The 13,604-nt window shown below is 34.7% G+C and overlaps 1 long non-coding RNA gene across 1 annotated transcript; it reads left to right on the top strand.

Annotated features, from left to right (window-relative positions):
• The first annotated feature begins 5,972 nt into the window (after positions 1–5,972).
• Positions 5,973–12,563, top strand: LOC145813712 (uncharacterized). The gene is made up of 3 exons (XR_014356948.1): positions 5,973–7,692; positions 11,667–11,956; positions 12,262–12,563. It is a non-coding gene; the product is annotated as an uncharacterized LOC145813712 (long non-coding RNA).
• The last annotated feature ends 1,041 nt before the right edge of the window (positions 12,564–13,604 follow it).

The following is a 13,604-nucleotide window of genomic DNA, read 5'->3' as shown; positions in this document are numbered from 1 at the left end:
CTTATCCTCTGAATTTTACTGTTGCACGAATAACGCTAACTGTTACTGTATGAATAACATATTTTATAAGTATGCTTTTACTGTGATGTAGACAAAGGCATATGTCATCCGACAGAGAAAACAATACAATGGAGCTCTCATCAGAGGAGGATGAGGTTGTTGATGATTTTATGGATTTCTTGATGATTGCTGTAATGCATGACCATATCAACGCGTCAAGTAGTCGCCGACCGCAGCGAACGTGTCCATTCAGAGGTGATGATTATATCTTCGGCCTATTAAATGGCCATCCAGAAACAATGATGAACGTTATGCGAATGGATGCACAAACATTCATTTTATTGAAAGACACTTTACTCCATAATGGCTTTATGGATACTGAACATATGCATATAAGTGTGGAGGAATCGCTTGGAATTTTTTATACACTTTTGCACAAAATGATCGCCATCGAATAATGGCAGATAGATTTCAACACTCAACGGAAACAATTTGTCGGCACATAAAAATTGTTATGCGGGCATTGTGCAAGCTTTCATCATCGGTTATCAAACCACGTAACCTAGAGGACATCCCAGGAAAAATTTTAAATGACAGGCGGTTTTTTCCCTGGTTCAAGGTACGAACAGTGTGACTGTCCTGTAAATTTGTTCATATCCATAAGGGTTAATAAATATTATTATTTTTTAATTATGAAAGTAAAATCAATCAGTTTGTTTCGCTTTTAATATCAAAGGCTGATATCTGTCAATTAGGATTGTGTCGGTGCTATCGATGGCACATTGGTGGATGCATGGGTCCCTGCTTCAAGACAACATACATTCCGCGGTCGAAAAGCAACGGTATCGCAAAATGTACTCGCAGCTTGCAACTTCGATATGTTGTTCACATTTATTAATTCTGGATGGGAAGGTAGCGCTCACGACAACGCTATTCTGGTTGACTCTATTACACGAGCTGATCTACAGTTCCCACACCCACCCAATGGTGACTGTCCCTGAACAACATACTGTATATTTTTTTCCTTGGCTGTTTTTATATATATTAATTGACAGAACTGTGTATTCATTATTTACATGTAGGCAAGTACTATTTAGTTGATGCTGGTTTCACGAACATGCCTGGATTTCTTGCTCCATTTCGGTCTCAACGATATCACTTGCAAGAGTTTCATGGCCATCGTTATGCAGGACCTAAGGAATTGTTTAACCATCGACATTCGTCATTACGCAACGTCATAGAAAGAACATTTGGTGTTTTGAAGAAGCGCTTCCCAATATTGCGGTCCATGCCAAATTACAAGTCTACACGACAAGGGCCTCTCGTGATTGCATGTTGTGTCGTGCACAATTGGATCCGTTTGCATGCAGTTATGGATCCATTATTTATGGAAGCTGATAATGAAATGGCCGCAGAAGCAGAAGCAGACGGGCTTCCTGGAGACCAACCTGACTACGTTGACATGTCACAACATGGGTTAACATCCCAATCGAACGTTAGGGATGCAATTGCTACTGCTATGTGGCAAAATCATGTTCACCATGGGCACTGAAGATAATGGTTTTCTTAGTACATGTGTAGTTAAATATGTTGTTCATGCAATGTGTAATATGCAAATTTATGTATAGTCTACCAAAGACAATTAAATATGTTATTAATATGCAATGTGTTTCTTAATAACTTTTAGAAATAAATATGTTGTCATTAAATTAAATGTGGTGGTGGGTGGTGGGTAGTGGGTGGTGGTGGTGGTGGCAGATAGGTGGTGGGTGGTGATGGGTGGTGGTGGCAGGTGGGTGGTGGGTGGCGGTGGGTGGTGGGTGGCAGGTGGGTGGTGGGTGGTGGGTGGTGGTGGTAGGTGGGTGACGAGTGGTGGTGGTAGGTAGGTTGTGGGTGGTGGTGGTGGTAGGTGGGTGGTGGGTGGTGGTGGCAGATGGGTGGTGGGTGGCGGTGGGTGGTGGGTGGTGGTGGCAGGTGGGTGGTGGTGGTAGGTGGGTGATGGGTGGTGGTGGTAGGTAGGTTGTGGGTGGTGGTGGGTGGTGGTGGTACGTGGGTGGTGGGTGGTGGTGGCAGATGGGTGGTGGGTGGCGGTGGGTGGTGGGTGGTGGTGGCAGGTGGGTGGTGGGTGGTGGGTGGTGGTGGCAGGTGGGTGGTGGGTGGTGGTGGGTGGTGGTGGGTGGTGGGTGGTGGTGGCAGATGGGTGGTGGGTGGCGGTGGGTGGTGGTGGCATGTGGGTGGTGGTGGTAGGTGGGTGGTGGTGGTGGGTAGTGGTGGTAGGTGGCTGGTGGCTGGTGGTGGCTGGTGGCTGGTGGCTGGTGGTGGCAGATGGGTGGTGGGTGGCGGTGGCTGGTGGTGGCAGGTGGGTGGTGGCGGCAGGTGGGTGGTGGTGGCAAGTGGGTGGTGGGTGGTGGTGGTAGGTGGGTGGTGGGTGGTGGTGGTAGGTGGGTGGTGGGTGGTGATGGGTGGTGGTGGCAGGTGGATGGTTAGTGGTGGTAGGTGGTGGTGGTGATAAGTTCACCATTTAAAAGTGTAACAAATAACGAATAATAATAAGAATAATAATAATAATAAATTAAATAACATAAAATAATTATTATATTTTACTTTTTTATATCCCCCGAGTGTTTATTATTAAATATTTTTTTTTTTGCTTATCTGAATTTTTTTTTCCCCTTTTCATTAAAAAAAAGAATGTTTATTATTAAATATTTGTTTTTTTAGTACACATGTTTATTATTAAATTATAAGTTGTTGTATTTAATTTCAGAACATTAATTTCATTTTTTCTATTAATTGATGCACACAAATTATTTAATAATTGTGTAATTTTTATTTTTTTTTATTGAAATGAAGGTTTTCATAGACATGTATGACATACTATTTATTAACATTATAACTGTGTAATTAAATGCTTCCAAAAAAAACCCCTCGTTCTTATTCATTACGTGAATAGGAAAGTTTATAACAAAATAACAAAAGTAAAACAATCACAACAAAACTCACCAAATAAATAAGCAAAACAAAAATAAGGGAAAAAAATATAACAACCGTATGATTTTTAAACAAGTTAAGCATCCTTATCAGGTGGTGTTGGAGGTGGAGGGAAATGCTGATGGTACAGCTGAGTGACTCGATGGTCAATCAGATCAATGCGGTTCCTTGTCAGTTCAGCACGTCTCTCGGAGTCTACGCGGAACTCACCAAATTGATGAATTAGTGAGTTCTGAGCGGTGGCAATTTCATCGAATCGAGTACCAAATTCATCAAACCGAGTACCCAGTGTATTGAGCTGATTAGCCATTTGTTGTTCCCATTGTAGGCGCTGATTGTACCGTTCTTGTTCCAAGGCTAAATAATCTGTCCAGTAACGGGGTTGTTCATTTGGTGGCATGGCACTGTCATGGGGTTCTTCCTCATCAGGTATTGGTTCATTTTGAAGATTAAGAGAGCCCATCAACGTGTCAGAACCACCAGCTCGGGTCAGTGTATATTCAGAAATTGGTGAAGTGATTCTGATCCATGCTTCATCTTCAAGGTTCACATCATGGGCTTTGAAAATTATGGTTAGTAAAGCTCCAAAAGGTAGGGACCGGCCACTCAGAGTATCCAATTTTGCAACCATCATTTCTTTTAGTAATATAAAGCATAAATCTAATTTTTGTCCAATTTCAAAACAATATAACAAGTAAACTTGAAAACATGCAACAATATTATAATGTCCTTTTTTGGGGGTGACATTTTCAACTATCCATCGATGGAGAATACGAAGGTGAGGTTTTAAATGGCTGACTTTTAAATTAGTGCCGCTAAATCGATTGTCACAAATTGTGGTATAAATCTGAGTGACATCATCAACAATTTTTTCTAAGGCAGACTCATTTTGAAAATAACATTGTAAATCTCCTGTTTCGACTCCAATAATTTGTGCAAAACGACGCAGAGAGAGTGTGATTCTTTTCCCTTTAACATAAGAGGTAAGACTCCACGGTTCATTTTGTTGGTCACCCGCTGTCAAGTGAACATAAAATAATTGTACAAGACGGGGATATATCTTACTTGGTAAATTATTTAATGGTAACCATCCCATTGTATCTAATTTGCCAATTAAGAGTGAATCATATTGAGAAGGTAGTTTTACGTTTCTCCCCGTAACAATTGGTCGACGAATGAAATGTTCATTGGCTTGTTCATAATGATATGAATAAAAATCATTAGTTGGATAGCCATCATCTTGTTGCTGTGGTGGTGGTACAGGGTTTGACGATTCACCAACTTCGGGTCTGGTTCGTTTTGTTCTTGGCATGATTGTTCTTGGCATGATGACTGTAAAAGTGAAAGAAAAATGTATATTAAAATATACGAGAGGTAAGAAAAATGAATGAAAAATATATCAAACATTAGTATCTTTTTATGCATACAAACTTTTTTTTATGAAAAAAATAAATATAAAAAAATTTGGTGACAAAATTTAATTAGGCAGATTCCAAAGAAACAGATTTGTATAAAAAAAAAAATCATAATGAATAATATTTGTCATTGGGGTTTGATTCATAGAGTTTATTAGAACTTAGAAACTGATACTTAGAAAAATAAATGATAGTGCGAAAAATTTAAAACAGATATCAAAAAATATAACAAATGAAAATGGAATAGATTTATGAAAATGGAACAGAAATGAAAAGTGACTGGGCCGGGATGACCGGCCGGAAGTCCCACGGGATGACCGGCCGATCGTCCTCCCCTCCCCCTTCAGTGAAGCTAATTTCTGAAGCTCATGTTTGAACCAAATATGAAGATGAACTGGCATGAAAATCTCACCTGTAAATTATGGAAGTGGAGAAGGAGGACCTAACCAGATGGTGGATATCTTCTATTTGTCTAAATTAATTCTGTGATGTAACTGGAGAAAGTGCTTCCGAGAAGGTGAAGTTGGTGCGTTAAATAGAAGGAGGTTCAGATTTAATAGGAAGGGTGAGGTTCAGAAGGGTCAGGTTCATATAATTGTAGGAATATTTTTTTTTTTTTTTTTTTATTTGTTAAATATAATATTATTACTTTTTTCAAATCTTCATCACATGCGTCCTCTGCTTTTTCTTTCCATCAGTGTTAGAACACAGCTAGAACACAGCTATTATATAATAGGGAGTATATATTAAGTAAGTGAAATTACGATCTTACCCTTTGTATTTTGTTTTATATCATCACTTCTCATTTAAGTTCAGAGGGGCATAATGGTCATTTCACATGTCAATTCCTACAATTATATGAGCTCTTCGTGGACAATAATAGAGTGTATCTCTGTTACACATCTGTACTAAATTACAAAAAATGTAATAAATGAAAAATAAATTGATAATATTTTGTAAGATTTATATTATGATTTGTATTTTAAAATATGAAAGTTAGTATATTTATCCCTTATTTATTAATATGTATTTTCAAAAGTTGTTGACTTTAACAAAATGTTAGAAAAAAATTAAAAACGTATTTTATAAATGAATTGATAGAAAAATTAATTGGCAGAAAAAATTGACATCGGTTTATTTTAAAATGAAAAAATTATTTCGGAATCACAATTATTCAAAAAAATTACTAAAAAAAAATAATTGACAAAAAAAATCAATGTTTAATTTCAGTATTTTAAAAATAGTTTGGTTATTATTGTTGATAAAAAATATAGATATCGATATCGATATATGAGTTGTGTGTTTGATGATGAATTATTGATTGAATTAAGTTTTGAAAATTACTTTCAAAACACATCACCAAACAAATTTTCACCTTTCACATGTCACATCAAACTTCCAAAACATAATTCAAAATACATCTTCAAAACACAATTCAAAACTCTATTTAAAAATCATAACCAAACAAATTTTCTACACTCAAATCATAATTCTACAACCCATAAACTCAAAATACAATTCATACTCTCAAATCACATTTACAAAACACAACCAAACGCAGGCTAGCTCTTTCACATTAATATGTCATACATATACAAACCTTTGGCCGTAGTTATGATTTTATCAATTTGTACATATGTTATAGAATTGTTGAAAAATGAATATTACGCATTTTGTTGTACTGTTCTGCTATCTCAGCTCTCTTCATTCGTCAAGCATCTCTCTCATTCCTTACTGTCGCTGTAGATATCTCCGATATTCCTTATCGGAAACACCACCATCTTTGACATTATTTTCACAGGCGATAAGTTTGTTCAGTCTCTCTTTCTCATATTCCCTTTCCTTTTGCTCTATTGGTTAATCTTCTCTAACTCTCATTTTGTGTTCCATGGCTATAAGTCGTGGATTAAATTATTTAATTATTGTCATTACATTCTATGTTTATCTGTATCATTAGAGATCCCGATTGGTCTGAAATAGAGAGAGCAGAGAGAAGAGAGAACAAGAGAAAGACAGAGAGAAAGAGGAAGAGAAGAGAGGGGAAGAGGGAATTGAAAGAGAGAGAGGGTCGATCACCGCCGCCTCCGCCTCCACTTCCGATCTCTGATCTCCTCCTCTGATCTGTGTATGAGGATGATGTGTTGAAGTTTTTTTTTTTTTTTCTTCAGATTTTTACATTTTTTTTGGTCTCTCTCTGCTACGTTGATGAAGATGTGTTGGGTTTCAGATTTTTACATTTTTTTTAGTCTCTCTCTCTCACTGCTGCGTTGATGAAGATGTGTTGGGTTTTAGATTTTTACATTTTTTTTCCTCTCTCTCTACTGTGTTGATGAACATGTGTTGGGTTTCAGATTTTTACATTTTTTTTCTCTCTCTGCTGTGTTGATGAAGATGTGTTGGGTGGTTGATGATTTTTTTTGGTCTCTCTCTCTGTTGTGTTGATGAAGATGTTGGGTGGTTGATGATGATGATTCTCTCTCTCTCTCTCTCTCTCTCTGCTACTCTCCTCTTCTCTTCTCTTCTTTCTTCTTCTTCTTTGTTCTTCTTTTTTTTTTTTTTTTTTTTCTTCTTCGTAGTTATTGAAAAAAAAAATCAAAATGACGAAACGGCGTCATTTTGAATTCGAGCAGAATTCGAGCTTAAAAATTTCGAGCTACCTAGCATAATTGTTTCTATAATTTTAAACAATTTTGTTACGTCAATTAGTGATGCAGTTATGTATTTCCTATTTTATATCACAAAACTTTGTGACTTGATTACGATATTTATAGTTTCTAAAATTTTAAATATTTTTATTACGTCAATTAATGGTGTGATTATACATTTTGTAGTTGATGAGTAAAATATTTTTTTTATATTAATTTTACTTAATAAAAATAGACGAAGATTTATATTAAAAAAAAAATTGAGTGTAAATTGATAAAAATTATAAATTAATAATTTATTTTATTATAAGACTCTAAATGTTTTAAATTTTTTTATTATGATTATTACATAATTTTCCCCAAATAATTTCCTCCAAAAATTTGGAACAAACGTCCAAATTTTGTGAAAATCAAAATTCCATCCTTCCATGACAAATCCCTCAAAACTCCCAAACGTCTTCAAAAATTTCTCTCTCTCTCTCTCTCTCTCTCTCTCTCAGTCGTTGCCACTGCCCATGCCACCGCCGAGACCTGTTTTGCTTTCGCCGCCGCATCCTCCACCATGGAGAAAAGCTCCCAAAGCTGTTGACGAAGATCTCTATAGGATCTCGCCGGAGCTCCTCCTCGCCAAGCATCGAAGAGTGAGTCTGCCCTTTTCTTTTCCTCCTAGTTTTAGCAAGCTACATGCCTCAATGTATGTCTCTCTCTCTCTCTCTCTCTGCAGCTTGTTTGTCTCCCTTTCTCCATCTCCATTCTATGAAACCCTAGACCGAAATCCCCTTCTTCGAAACTGCCCCTTTCACCGAAATCCAATCTGATAGGCCATTCTTTTCTCATTTGATTTTCTCAGAAGAATGTAATTGTAAATTGAGAAGTACAATTCTTTCCAAAATCTATGAAAGCATTGGGATAAAAATTAGTTAAACTTCCTTATTTACATTTTATGGAATTCTTTCTTTCAACTTAATTAGAAACTTAAAAGATGATAAATTACTTTTAACAATTACTAAATTTGAAATTAAGTCAAATTTATATTAGTAAGTTTTCATATTATTAATGGTGATTTGGGATTTTTTAGTCTCATCAAAGATCCAACAGAAATCAAGCAAACCTGTGAATTGTGGAGCCACAGTACCAAGAGTCAACTTTGAAAACTTGATTCTGTCATTGGCGGGTGTGTTTGAATTATATGATACCTGTGAATTGTGTTTGAATTATATGATACGTGAATTATGGAATCATACTGACTGTGTAACCAAACTTCTGTTGCAATTACCGTGGCTATAAATTTGTGTTACAAGTGTCCTTGAATTATATGATACATTGTTTGTTTGTTCCATTAAGAGAGCTGAAACTCTATGATGTGGAATGTCATCAAATCAAGCATGTCTCATTGGGACAACCCAATTATTAAGGTGTAGACATTCCCCTGTTGTGGAAGGATATCCTGATAAGTGCAAGGATTCCCACATGCTAGGAAATTTTCAAAAAATTCAATAGGCAAGACCTATAGCTAAAATATAATCAGTTGTGTGATTCCATACACTTCTCGTGTACACTCTTATACTCCATTTTCCATACTTGGTGGTAGAGGGGAAGGTGAGAGCTGTGTGTGCCCCTTATTTATGTTACTTTTATTAAAACTTCCATGGATTCTATAAAAAGAGAATCCTTGATTAGCAGCAGAAAATAACGTTAAACTCCTAGTCTTATAACCTTAATAAAGGTGTGGCTGATATTCTTGTTCGGAGGGGTTATGAAAATGGAAAAATTTATTGATTAAATGTTCTTTACAAGATGCTGGCCAATGCTGTGGGACTTTATAGATAATTTTGAGGACTCAAAGATTGTATAGCTACTTATGTTTTGCTTAGATGTACTTGTGGATGTTTTTGGGTACCTTCTCCTTGGATGCGTTTTAAAAAATATTTACTTATCCAACAAAGAAAGTTAAGAAAAAGGCTGAATGAAGTCGGAAATATGTATCCCGTATTATCAATTCATCTGAAAGGATCCTTGAGAAGCTTAGCGAAGGGAGTAAGCTATTGAGCTCACTAAGTGGACCCTCATATTGGACACTGTTGAGCTAATTAATTTGCTTGGTGTATGATTCTAATATCTACGCATGTCACTCAATTGTCTTTTTACGGGCAAAAATTTTAATATTTTCTTGGATGGATTCCATTGTCATCTTAAAACAAGAGTGAATAAAATTTGTTGTTGAATATGTGGTTTGTGATCTAATAGAAAAATCAATTGAAAAGGACTTCCAAAGTAGAGGTTTGTTAACCCCCTCCTATTTTTGCTTTGCCAGCTGGAAAAGAGAGATTGTAGGAGGAAAGGAAAAGGAAATCACGAGTGTTTGTTTATTATAAAAAAATTTTAAAAAAAAAATTATGAAGCTTTTCAGTTATGTAAGTAACAAGACTAACGTTTTTTATTCAATACCATCATTTTTCAAGTTTTCTTCCTTTATTCTTGTCATCTTCATTCTTGCTTTAGATTAGCATGTCCAGATAGAATTAAAAACATTGGCTCTATAATGAGGCTCCCAAAAGAGGAATGACCGGGGCAATGATTTGGTAAAATTTATATGCTATTGTTTTAGCTTCCTAAGATCTCATATTGTTGAGTGTGGGTGTGCTGTCTTGTTACTTGCGGGTGTGTTGTCTTTTGATAGTAGGGCACTGGCGGGTGTGCTTTTTTTTATTTGTTTATTTTAATTTATAGTAGGATACTTGTGGGTGTGCTGTCTTTTTTTTTTTTTTTTTTTTTTTTGCAATTAATAGTAGGGCACTGGTGGGTGTGTTTTTTTTTTATTTATTTGTTTATTTTAATTGATAGCAGGGCACTGGTGGGTGTGCTATTTTATTTATTTGTTTCATGTTAATTGATAGTAGGGTAATTGGTTTTGTGTTTTTGAATTTATTTGCTTTGAATTGATAGCAGGGCACTGGCGGGTGTGTTTTTTTTATTTATTTGTTTATTTTAATTGATAGTAGGATACTTGCGGTGTGCTGTCTTTTTTTGTTTGTTTGTTTGCAATTAATAGCAGGGCACTGGCGGGTGTGCTATTTTATTTATTTGTTTCATGTTAATTGATAGTAGGCTACTTGCTTCTATTTTTTTTGAATTTATTTGCTTTGAATTGATAGCAGGGCACTGGCAAGTGTGCTTTTATTTTGTTTGTTTATTTTAATTGATAGTAGGATACTTGCCGGTGTACTGTCTTTTTTTAAGAGGGAGATGACGTCACAAGAGAAAGATTGAATTCATTTTTGGTTGAAGTCAAATTTGTTGAATGACATGTAAATGTCTGGAAATTCTGAATTGATACTTTTGCTTCCCACCCACGAGAAAAATAAACATAATTTTGAGGGAGTAGAGAAGAAATGTACATGTTTGAAAAGAAAGAACTCTAGAGGGAAAAAACATCACAAGAGAGGCTGGTTCAAGTAAATTCATTAAATTACATAAACATTTGAAAATTCTATACTGAGATTTTTGCCTTCACCCACCCATCACAGATGAAGCATGAATCCTCTAGAGTGTTTATTTTATTTTATTTTCAAGTGATTCTACATAAAAATAATTGCTTCCAGGCCTCAATATTGATTTTATTTTTAAGACAAAAATGGAGAATTTTCCAATCAAAATATTTTCGATCCGGATTTCCATATACATAATATCACTTTTTCCTGAATAATTTTTGATAGGGATATCCCCTAGTATATCAAAAAATTTGCCCCTATGTTTATGTGTGTTGTAATTATAAGAACTCTCTAGATTCTTATTTACTTGGAATGGTGATCCATAAATATATGGGTCCCTCTTATTTTCATAATTAATAGATCTATAAGATAAAAGATTATATCTATAGTATTATGAAAATTCTCATTTTGATTTGGTAATGAATATACTTCGTAATCGTTTTGTTTTTTGTAATGAATTAATAGGTCTTTTTCATATGAATTCTCTTTGTTTAAATCTTGATTTTGAATTATACGACATTGATTGATTCTATTTTTCCATTTTGCTGCTATTAATCTAGACCATCTAATCTGAGATAAATGGTATTGATAATGACCTCTTAACCAATTTTTCCATTGATTTAGTCCAGAATTCCGAAGTTTCTTATGTCTTAATTCATAATGAATTATTCCTTGTTTCCAAAATAATCTTTTATTGAAGTCTTAAGAAAAAAAGACGTTCCGTGTATAAAGTTATACTTGCGGGTGTGTTTATTTATTTATTTTATTTTAATTGATAGTAGGGTACGTACAAGTGTGTTTTTTTATTATTTGCGTATAATTGATAGCAGAGCATTGGTTAGGAAACAGATACACATATCAAGGAATGATTCTCCTTGGTTACGAATCACTAAACCAAATCTTACAAACTTGTGTGTTTTAGATCAATCCAAATACCTAAAAATATTTTGATTGTTGATTACAACCCAAAGAACCAAATCTTACAAACTTGTCTGTTTCTATTTTATTGTGCTTCTATTGATCAACCAATATTTTGATTGTTGATTACAAAGTCATTCTCTATTTATTTTGATTTTCAATAACTATGTCATTAATTTATTCTTTTCATATTGTTTTTGATGTAGTTATCATGGATCCTTTTGGATGTGCTAAATTTGAGCGTAAGCTTGAAGATAAAGAAGAGTTAGATTCCCATGCAAATGACCCTATTCAAAGTTTAACCAAGAATGATGTTCTCGAAATGCAATTCAATTGAGAAGAGGATGCCAGTGATTTCTATAATCAATATGCTAAAGTTATGGTATTTAGCATTAGGAAAGACACGCGAACAATGCAGGCAACAAAGGTTCTTAGTAGAAAATGGGTATGCTCAAGGCAAGGCCAAAGAGCAAAGCAACACTTGGCCCGTCTCTAGGTGATTACTTTTATGGCATCTTTTCAGTTCAAATTATGTTCATTTTGCTTACATTTGCTTTGCAAATTTTATGTGTGATTGCTTAATTCCAATTTCCTGATATGCCAAGATAGATTTTAGCTAGAACATTTAGATGTCATAACTAATTATGATGTTTACAACTTGATTATGAAAATAAATAATTTACGAACACAAAATGACAAAAGAGTGTGTAATGACCAATATATCAAATTTCAATTTGTTATGATTTGAACCATAGATTTCAAGTGAACAAACCTTAACGACAATATAATTTGTTTTTGCAGGTGTTGCTGTGGTTAATAGTTGATATGATCGAGCGGATGATATTAGGAGCTAAACTAAGATTTTTTTTTAAAAAAAAATTTTGAGGACTTAAATTTGTTAGTATTTTGTATAAATACTCTTAAACGATGGTTGATGGATATTTTTTGAGGACTTAAATTTGTTAGTATTTTGTATAAATTTGATAGTATTTTGTATTTTATGGTTGATGTAAGTTTCAAATTTATATTGCAAAAACATTCACTAGTTTAGGTTCTGATAAAAAAAAGTAAGAATTCTTTACAATTGAACAAATTTTCTCTAATTTGTTTGTGTTTGTGGGCGTATGTCAATTTCTATTCACGTGATTTTACTGCTATTGACAGAGCTGGATGCAAAGACAAATGGCTTTCTTCTTGTAAATGCTAATGGTGGCTTGAATCAGATGAGATTTGGGGTCTGGTTGTTGTGTTATTTGATATTTTAATTGGCTTCGATTTAATCCTTAATGTCAATTATAGTCTGATAAACAAATAATTTTAGAGTGCAGATCTGTGATATGATTGCTGTTGCTAAATGGTCGATTGTTGTTCTTTTGGTTTATAAAACAATACAAATGGAGATTGAACTGAAAATATCAAAACTGAACTGACTGAAGCTTATGGGGAAACTGATCGGTTTCTGTCAATTTGGTCTAGCTTGGTTGGTTTTCTTAGTTTGGTCAGTTTTGCGGTTTTTCTTGGTTGGTTTTATTGGTTTGGTCGGTTTTGCTACATAGCTAAACAAGAAGTGTTCTAATATTTTTGCTTTCCAACATCTCTTGCTAGTGTGGTGGTGCTGGACCACAAAATTTGTGTAGTGGTCACACTCTATTGCGACACGATGTGTTCTTCTAGAAAAAAAATATGTTAGTTTAATTTACGTTTAATTCATTTTATATCATGCAGACTATTCAATATCCATATAAGAATTCAGATTATTTTTCAATGTTTTTTGCTTTCCTTTGAACATATTGTTTTAAATATTTATATAATTTGTGGTGATTGGCAATCCAGCTTTGCAGTAAACAATGGAAGCTTTACAGGGTCATCAGCAACAGTGGGATTTGGCCCTGCTAGTGCAGATATAAGTGGTGGCAATTATTTTGCTGGTACATGGTATTGGTCCTTAATCACCATTCATTTGTTCTATGCAATTACACTGATTTTTTGAGGACTGTTAAAATCATCCGCTGCTCAATTGTATGTAACCTAAAACCAACCGATGCAAAAGCCAATGTTTTTGTTTGAGAAGTTAAATAGTAGGTATTCGGAACTGGTTTTGCAAATTATTTTTATGAAGATTGTATTGCAATTAATGAAATTTC

The sequence above is a fragment of the Camellia sinensis genome, chromosome 15, assembly GCF_055761805.1.
Source record: "Camellia sinensis isolate YWXY chromosome 15, ASM5576180v1, whole genome shotgun sequence".
Taxonomy (NCBI): Eukaryota; Viridiplantae; Streptophyta; class Magnoliopsida; order Ericales; family Theaceae; genus Camellia; species Camellia sinensis.
This window is presented reverse-complemented; position numbering and strand designations above follow the sequence as displayed.